The sequence below is a fragment of the Ursus americanus genome, chromosome 26, assembly GCF_024610735.1.
Source record: "Ursus americanus isolate L20-20 chromosome 26, mUrsAme1.1.p, whole genome shotgun sequence".
Taxonomy (NCBI): Eukaryota; Metazoa; Chordata; class Mammalia; order Carnivora; family Ursidae; genus Ursus; species Ursus americanus.
Window position 1 is genome coordinate 5,878,693 of NC_142152.1, and position 9,861 is coordinate 5,888,553.

General features: G+C 44.1%; 1 long non-coding RNA gene across 1 annotated transcript in view; it reads left to right on the forward strand.

Annotated features, from left to right (window-relative positions):
• LOC123800703 (uncharacterized) overlaps positions 1-6,803 on the forward strand; it is a 54,489-nt gene extending 47,686 nt beyond the window's left edge. Inside the window, exon 3 of the long non-coding RNA XR_006781986.2 lies at positions 6,726-6,803. This is a non-coding gene — a long non-coding RNA (uncharacterized LOC123800703). The remainder of the gene's footprint in view (positions 1-6,725) is intronic.
• Positions 6,804-9,861: the final 3,058 nt, after the last annotated feature.

Sequence of the window (9,861 nt, forward strand, 5' to 3'; positions counted from 1 at the left end):
AAAGATCAACTTCAACGTATTGCTATAGAGATTTGGAGAATGAAAACCAGTGGGTGCGAGATGGGAATGAGTTGTGGAAAGGTGACCAATATAGCAGTGCAGAGGAGCTTGCTGCCTGGAGGCCTACAAAGAAGACGAGAGGAGCAAGTCAAGCAGCCCCCCAACCTCCGGGTTCCTGGAGAGATTCAGAACATGGCCACACTTGTGCAGAAGGTGGGAGAATGGGATGCTGATGACATCAAGAGAGATCTAAAGGTGCAGAAGGTGATCCAATCCCCCAATCTCTACTCGTCCTGTAGTAGGACACACATTCCTCACCTCTCACCCCTTGCTTCACGTGCCTTCTCAAGGACATAGGACATTTCTTCGCTTTATGTAGAAGTTGAGAAAGGCTACACACCTAGGAATTCCAGATATAGAGGAGTAGAGGAGTGGGGAGCAAATTCTTTTTAAAAAGGGGGAAGGGGGACGCCTGGCTGGTTCAGTTGGTAGAGCATGCAACTCTTGATCTCAGGGTCATGAGTTCAAGCCCCATGTTGGACATAGAACTTATGTTAAATAAATAAATAAATAAATAAATAAATAAATAAATAAATAAATAAATAAGGGAGGGTGTTAAGTCAAAGTCCACACATTAAAGAGAACACCCGTCCTCCCTACCACCCAACACACACCGCCAACACCAGCAGCCCTCTTTCCTTATCCTGCTTCCTGTGTGTCCCCTAAAGACAAGAGTGAAGTTTCATTTTCTGGAGAGATGATGTTTAGGCACTGACATATATGTGGGCCCCCAAATGGAAAAATCCTGTTTGTCAGCCATCACCTTGCAGCAAAGCTGATCATTTGACCAACCCCACCGTCGTACATGGAGTTCACAGCTAGCTTTGCAGACCTTGTTCTTAAATGTGAAGAGCTAGTCAAAACTCCAAAGGCATTTGAGGAAAGACTGTATCCAAAAAAATATCAAAACAGATAAACAGAAAAACAAAACAAAACAAAAAAAACCCCACAACCTCAGGAGAAACACAGTAATGCAGAAAGTGGAAGAAAACTTGAAAAAAAAAAACCCAGCAATCTATAATTCATATCTTTAGAAAGATAAAAGAAATTGTATCCATGAAATAAGAGCTAGATGTTATCAGAATAAATAATTAGAAAATTGGAATATGATGAATTTTACATATTCAGTAGATTGGTTGGAAAATAAAGCTGAGGAATTCTTCCAGGATATAAAATAAAATATTATAGCAATGGACAATAGGAACCAAAAAATACAAAAATGAAAGTTCGATCAAGGAGTATCAACATCTAGAGGAAAAAAAGAACAAAGAAAATGAATGGAAGGATAATTATCCAACCAAGAGTATGAGAATGAAAGGACATGAGTTTCTGGATTGAATTGGCCCATAAAATGTCCAAGACACACACACAAGCTCATGAAATACCCACACCAAATTATAATACCATGACATTTAAAAACACCATTGATGAAGAGAAGAGCCTAAAACCTTCTAGAGGTGGAGAAAACAGCTACAAAAAAAACACAACAAAATACATACTAAGGGCAGGGAATCAGAATAATATCAACCTTTAAAATACCCAGATTGGGAGGGCACCTGGCTGGCTCAGTTGAAAGAGCAGGCAACTCTTGATCTCAGGGTCATGAGTTCAAGCCCCACATTGGGTGTAGAGATGACTAAAAAAATAAAATAAATTTAAAAAATAATAATAAAATACCAGCTTTGGCAGGTAAACAATAATAGAGCAACTCATAAAATTCTGAGTCAAAAATTATATTTAACTATTAATCAAAGGTAAAGGTAAAATAAAGATTTTTTTTTATTATGCAAAATTCAAAATATCACCTGTCAGTGCTCTTTCTCAGGAAGCTGATGGAGGAAGTGGCCAGGGTGGGAAGAGTGGGTTCACAAGATCTAGAATAGTGTCAGCAGTTTCCCAAGGAAGTGAGGGGCTATGATCTCATAGGGGCTGTGACTGGTACATCCAGTCCACTATCCGTTAGTCTAGATCATTGCTTTCCAGTAGAAATTTAATGTGAGCAATATAATTTAACTTTTCTAGGGGGCACATTTTAAAAAGGATAAAGAAATGGGTGAAATTAATTTTAATAATATAATTTAAACCTGTATATCCAAAACATTATCATTTCAACATTAATCAATACATAACTAATGAATAATCTTACACTTTTTCCACACTAAATCTTCACAATTTGACATGCATTTCATACTCACAGCACACCTCAATTCAGACTAGCTACATTTCAAGCATACCATAGTCACATGTAGTCAATAGCTACCATATTGGACAGCATGTCTTAGGATACTTTACGTTTTAGCTGATGTGAAGCATGGCAAAATAGTCTTTGAGAGACTAGGACATGACAGGCAAATAATAATAGAAAAGTCTGGAAAATGGTGTGCCCAGATAGGGTCCCTGGAAATGGGGATTCGGATCTGTGGTCCCAACTGCTGAGAGAGGGCCTAGGGAAGGAAAGGGTCCTTCCTCCATACTTTCTTTCATACCATGGGCTCCAATTCCTGTATCTTCTCAGGAACATTTTCCCACCATTTTTTCTCTCTTCTGTATCTTCAGCTTCACCCTCTTTTTGGCACCCACATCTCCCACGTTCCTTGTTCGTAACCAACCCTTCTCCAGCTGCTGTCTCTTCTTGTGGGCCCACTCAATTTCAACTGAGAATCCCCCTTTTCTCTTCATTTCACCAAATTCCATTGACAACAGATTGTTGCCTGCTATAGACATTTTCAGAAATAATAAGGTGATGTAGGTTAATTGCAGCTCAAGGAAGAAAACAACAATTGGACATCAGACAGTACAATGTACACATTTTTTTTTAATTGATCTACCGTCCCATCTCTAGGAAATTTCCCTCTGGTCCTACGTACTCTCTTCTGGATGTCTTGAACTGCTCCCTCCATCTTTCTCCCAGTTATCTGAGGACTACCTCCTAATTCATGGGAGGCACTAGAACTCTCTCCCACCATTCCAAATGAGGCTGTGTCCTGACTTTGCATATATAAGAATTCATTTTTGGCTCAGCTAAGCAAGGAATTATTTGCTTTATGACTTTATCATGAAAAAATACAAAGAGCTGGCAAAACATTGGAAACTATAGTTGTTCTTTAATATAATCCAGGATCAAATTCTTCGGCACAGATATTACCCACAGAGGTAATCAGAGGATATCAGCCCACAGGGGTTCGGGCTGTTTCCTCCTTATATGATGATCTTGCAAACTTTAGAAGTTATTGTAATTATGTTTGCTCAGCTGTTCCTGCTGCTTTAACGGTACGCCAGTGCTGGCAAGCTAAAGGGAAGCTTTTCTCTGGATTCCATAGAATTTTGGTTAAGCTTAGATTCTGTTTCTAAGTGCTTGTAGAGATTTTATGTCCCCAAATAGGTTGGTTTTCCAAAGTAACAGTCTCCTCTATTGAAGACCGTCAGCCTCAAAATTCCATCATCCTTTGGCCAAGGGCTGCTGAAGTCTGCCCTGATATCTTCCCATCCCTAAAATGGTAAGGTGACGAGGTCTTCTTACCATTACTCTTTAACGTAAAGGAGGCCTCAGAGATGACCTAGACCCACCTTTTACTTCGCTGATGAGGCCTATGGAGACAGTTAGTTGGTGATAGATCCAGAACTAAGCCCAGAATTCCTAGCCTTGATTTCATTATTCTTTCCACTCTACAGGATATATGAGTGGGAGGAGAGTCAGGGAGGTAGGAGACATTCCTACAGCCTGCAAAACAGCACAGTTCTGGGTGAAAAGGAGAGAAATCCAGAGGACTCTGAAAGGCCGCTGGTTTAAGAGTCGCCAGACAGATTCCTGCCATGGAAATGAGAGTGCCACTGGGAGCCTGATAACTTGTCTGCAGAGTGTTCCAAGAGCAACATTTCCTGACCAGTCCAGGCCACCATTTGTTCCCCAGGGCCAGACACGACTTCTGGGCAAAGAGGGTGATTCTGAAGGAGGAGCTGCCTCCCCAAGCGGAGCTGTGGCCGCAGAGATGCAGGAATCAATGAAGCAAAGGAGGGAGGGCTGAAACAGGACTTTCTCCCAGGTCAGCCGGAGAGGGAGGAGGAAACTACGGAGGACAGGGGGCAGCCACAGGGAGGCAGGACTTGGACCAGGACAGAGTCGAGTGTGGGAACCTAAGACGCTCACGAAATAGGGCCCAACATGCCAAACGCTGCGGGAATCAGAGGAACAGGCTTTGGAGGATTGGAAAAGGTTTTCATCCAGTTTGTTGTGATGGGAGTAGAGCCAGACTGTGAGAGAAGAAGTGAGAGGCTTGTGAGGGGGTGGGGGCAGCAAGAATTCACTACTTTAAGCAGCTGGTTGCAGCATTATTCACCATATCCAAGACATGGAGCAGCGTAAGTGCCCATTGACAGATGAATGGATGAAGAACATGGGAGATAGATAGATAGATAGATAGATAGATAGATAGATAGATAGATAAAATATTAAAATATTTAGCCACTAAAAGGAGGAAATCTTGCCATTTGTACAACATAGCTGGACCTTCAGGGCATTTTGCTAAGTGAAATAAGTCACACAGAGAAAGACAAACACCGTATAATCTCACTTATATGTGGAATCTAAAAACAAAACAAAACCAAAAAACAAAGTTCATAGATATGGAGAACAGATTGGTGGTTTCCAGAGGCAGGAAGCTGGGGGTGGGCAAAATGGGTGAAGGGGGTCAAAAGGTACAAACTTCCAGTTCTAAGATAAATAAGTGCTGGAGACATAATGTATAGCAGGGTGACTATAGTTAACGATTCTGTTTTGTATACTTGAAAGTTGCTAAGAGCATAGATCTTAAAAGTTCTCTTTATAAAAACACAAAATTGAAACTCTATGTGGCGATGATGTTACCTAGACATACTGTGGTGATCATTTGGTAACATATACAAACAGTGGATCATTATGTTGTACACCTGAAACTAATATAATGTTGCATGTTAATTATATCTGGATTGAAGAAAAACAGCCTGCTGTTGAGAGGAAATAGACATCTAAGAATGTTTAACAGATAATCTTGGTGTTTACCAATAACAGTTCAATATATGATTTTGAGACTTACATGATACAAGGGCTGGGGAAGCTTCTCCTTCCAGGAAGGGGCTTGGAGAAAATCCGCCCTACTTATAATTTCAGGCCAACCTACCTTTGACAGAGGATGGGCAACTGCCCTTTTATTTCCATAAGGGAATGAATGAATGAACGAATGAATGAATGAATGAAAACTAGAATGACATTTCTGAAAGATTACCAACACCTGGTGTAAACCATGTAAGGAACAGTCAGAGACTGAAAGCCCAGGGTCAAAGCAGAAGAGGTGGGGGAATTGAGTGTTGGTCTCTCGGCTCTTCCAAGGCCCCAGAAATGAAATGTGGGGAGTTGAACTCCCCACTGGCAGCGGCCTCTGAATTCTCCGCCTTGGAATTCCATGAGGAATGTGCTTTTGTTTCTATCACAGCTTACTAATTGTGTCTTAAAGTATGCCCAGCAAGGCATGGGAATGTTGCCTATGAAAACATTCTGCTGCTTATTTGAGCTTTCAATTCAACAGATGGAAACTCGGAGAGACTAGATGGCTGTGTCAACAGGGGACAATTTCAGATGTTTGATATGTGCTGTCTTTTGCTGCCCATTTTAATAGGACCAAGCAATGGGTACAAGCAGAACTGTAGTCTTCTGAGTGAAGACTCATGTCTATTTTTCTCTCAGGCAGGGCAAATGGGACCAGGAAGAGCTGGGCTACTTGCCGAATGGTCCAAGGACAACTATTTGACCTTTGGGGAGGTGGTGGTGGGAAATGGAGCCAGGTCAGTCAAAGAGTAGCTATAATATTGCCAGGAAGTCTTTAGTCTTCCATTATATGTCCCTCTGGTGGTATAGCATAAGTTCAAAGCCTGGATTTGACATGAACTGTGCCTTGTACAATTTCCTGGATATCCCAGATGTTGGTTTCCTTGGCGGTAGACTGACCCTGCTCTTATCCCCAGGTGGCTGCAGACTGTATTGAGTGTACAGAGTGTGCAGAGTCTCAGGCTCTGGGGGCAGATAGACCTGGGTTCTAATTCCAGCAGAGCCATTTGCTAGCTATGGCACCTTGGGAGGAATCCCAGACCCCGCCCCCAGACCTGCTGAACCAGAATGTGTGGAGGGAGAGCCTCCACTATCAGTGAGCTTTCCAGATCTCTTAGTTTCTAAGATGTGAGACCACTGTCTTAGGGTTCCCCCTTTTCCCATCCTTTTCTATCCAAGTTCTTAACATCAGTTTCTTGCAGTTTTTTTTTTTTTTTAAGATTTTATTTATTTGTTTGTCAGAGAGAAAGAGAGCGCACGCACAAGCAGGGGAAGCTGCAGGCAGAGGGAGAAGCAAGGTTCCCGTGCAGCAAGGAGCCCCATGTGGGACTCGATCCCAGGACCTGGGATCATGACCTGAGCCGACTAAAGGCAGATGCTTAACCAAATGAGCCCCCCATGCGCCCCTCTTGCAGTAAATTCTTAATGTAAGTTCTTGGAGCAAGTGTTGTTTGTTTGCTTGTTTTTAGCCTAGGGAGATGGACTGTTTGGAGAGAAGAATTCAAAGGTCATTGATCTTGGATAAGAAAAAAAAATACTTCTTTTCAGTAACCTCAGGCTGAAATTAGGCATTTCCTTCCCTTAGGAGCAGAGGAGACACACTGCAGCAGCAACAGAAGGGCGTCTGACGCTCTGGCCAGGGGAGACGCAGGTTATTTCCAGCACACATTACGGTTGGTGCACACCTCTTTAAAGATCATGAATCCCATCAGGACTTTGACATGATGGTAGCTATGAGTTAGTAAAGAAGCACATATATTGTACCACAATTTTAAAAAATGCCTTTAGTAACTCTATTTCAATATCATTGGTTTCCTTTGTTTTAAAACATGCATTTGAAAATGCTATTCAGAGAAGGGGTCCGCAGACTTCCCCAGACTGTCAGAAGGGCCAGGGCACAAAGAACGTAAGAATCCTTGTACTAGACAGTGTCCGACTCCCGGTGCCGCTCCAAGACGCAGCTAACTCCGCTTGTCCAGCTGTCCTCCTCTCTAACGGAAATCAGCGTGAGGAAGATACCGGTGATGGGAATGGCCGTGAGGGTAGGAGCTTTCTCTCACCTACAGCTTCTGACCTGCACTGACCAGCTCCGGAAGGCTGCAGGGGCGAAGAACAGCGCTCGCACGTTTACTTGAGCTGGACGGGACTCCCCGACCCTCTGGGGTCTGGCCCTTCAGGAACACCCATCGGGCATCTGCTGGAGCACCCCGGCGGTGGAGAAACTCCTCCGTGAAAACGAAAAAGGAAGACCGGATGTTCGGGCGTCCCGCTTGTCATGGATCCGTGGGTCTGCGGAGGGTTTCCGTGCACGCAGTCGCCCCGTCCTGTGCAGGTCCTCCATCCCCGGGAGAGCTAGATGCAAACACAGCTGATTAGCCTGACAATGACAACAGCGGCAGCCGCTGCAGCTAACCGTGTGTCAGGCACCACCCTTACTGCTTTGTAAATATTGCCTCTACTTAAGTCTTGGACTCCCCCCCCCCCAACAACATGCATGATGCCAGTGCCGTTTTACAATCATAGGAGGGGCAATGATAAAAAGTTCACCACCACTTCCGTTCTCTCTCTATTAACTGATATTAACGTCGTATCTGCTCTGCTCAGTTACTGCTGGATGCTGGAGACCAGTGTGTGAAGCACTGCGCAGTGAGTTACAGATGGTATAACGCGCACGTGGGCAGGTGCAGGTGTGGCAGGGGGTAGGCACGCAAGCTCTTACGTGGGAATCGCAGGGCTGAAATTCTGACTTCACTCCCGGCCTTGGGCAATGACTTTTCTGTGCCTCCGTCTTCATCTGAATCAAGGAGATAACAGGGTCTTCCTCAGTGGGAAGTGGGGAGGACAAAAGGAGATAACCTATTAAAGCATTCAGCACAGCAACTTGCACGTAGTAAGTTCAACATGTTAGTCATTATTACCATAATTCATACTTACGCGTTTGTTACGAAAGGCACCAGGAAGTTGAATATCTCCAAGATCTTTGGAGATAAGAAGATAGAACATTCCAGGCATGCCTCGGAAACAGAGAACAACTGAAACATAATCAGTTCAGACCGTTTTAGTGTGCATCTCTTGTGTTTGCCTGTACAGCATATGCTCTCCTCCCCTGGTAAAAGCACCGAGCTTTGCTTCAGGAAATGGCCCTTCTCCATGCCACGGAGTTCTGACTTGGTGCCTCCTAATCCCAGGCCACAGGGACTCGTTTCTGTTTCCCTCTGGCTTTGCAGCGTTCGTGGAGTGAGCAGCTGGACTGTTGACAGTCCTTTTACCCACGCTTGGAGAGAGCCTGCTCAAGGCATGGAGAGCGAGACCAGCTGCAGGGAGATCATCTGAGGCTCTGGATCCATGTGTGCCCGAAACAGCACACGCACCAGAGCCCCCGACTTGTGATTGAATAGTTCTCTTTTCTGCTTATCCTGTTTGAATTCAGCTTCCATCTTTGTCACTGAAAGAGGACTCCAAAAATAGTTATATATCCCTAGGTTCTGGGTATACTTCAGTTTCATATTTTATTACTTATGGAATATTTTTGTCTGCTCACTGCTTACTAATAATAACAATAACAATAATAGTTCCTATGCCTGATCTCTCTGCCAGCCTGGCAATAATTATTAGGTTAAGTAATTTGTTTAAAGAATGAGGAGCAGAGGTGGGATTTAAACTCGAATTTGTCTGATTGTACATCTGTGAGTTTCCTACTACAGCAAAGCTCCTCTTCACCTTGAGGTAAAAATATTTTCCATCTGAATGCATCTTTGACATTACAATGAAAGTCAGTAAATAAACAGGTTAATTTAGCAAAATTCACTCTAAATGTCTTTTTTAGGTCAAATCCTTTTTGAGAATTATGACTGGAAGTGGTGCTTTATATGACGCCATTCAAGTCCAGCCTGCCAGTAGCAACAAAGTCCTTGTTTCCAAGAGAAAAATACGAAATTAGTGCATATTTTACAGTGGCTTCTATGCAAGGTAAACTAGGAGAGATAGGGCTGGACGTGTCCTTTGCCTTCAAGTAGCTTGAACTCCAGTGGGGCAAATCCACATACAATGAACTAAACCTCTAGCAGGCCAGTTAGATAGAAGCTACCATCAGTACGAGTAACGGGCTCTAATCACAGAGAAAGGGGCAAGTATTAATGGGAACGGGTACCTCAGGGAGGAAAGATTCCAAGGAGGGGGAGCTGTTGAGCTGTCTGCAAGCATGAGAAGAATTCCTCAGAAGTATGTGTACTCCGGTGATCCAAGAGTTCAAAAACAGTCAAAAGCTGGATCCTAGAGCACTCTAAGATTTCACTGTGGGCCTGCCATCTTCAAATACTCACTGGGAGCAGGAATACAACAGGAATGTGGACAGTCCCAGCCTCCCAGCGCTCACCCGACAAGGGTATGCAGCATAAAGCCATGAGTGTGAAACTAGGGGTAGCTGTGGGATGCAGTGGGAGCGTGTGTCTGTGGAGCTGTCTTCGGTGGTCAGGACAACTCACGTGGCATCTGAGGGGTGAGTGCAGAGAGCACCACAGGGGGGCACTCTTCAGAGGCTGTGGAGCCGTGGAAGCCAGTCCGGGAAACTAGTGATAACAGTTGGGGGAATAATTCGTTGTTTGCTAGAGCATTTCCAGGTGGGCTGGAGCCAGGCGAGGCAGTGGGAGAATATGCAGGGACCAGAAGGAGCCAGGCACTGAGGAGCCCAGGAAGGATTTGGGATTCCCTCAGTCCCTCCC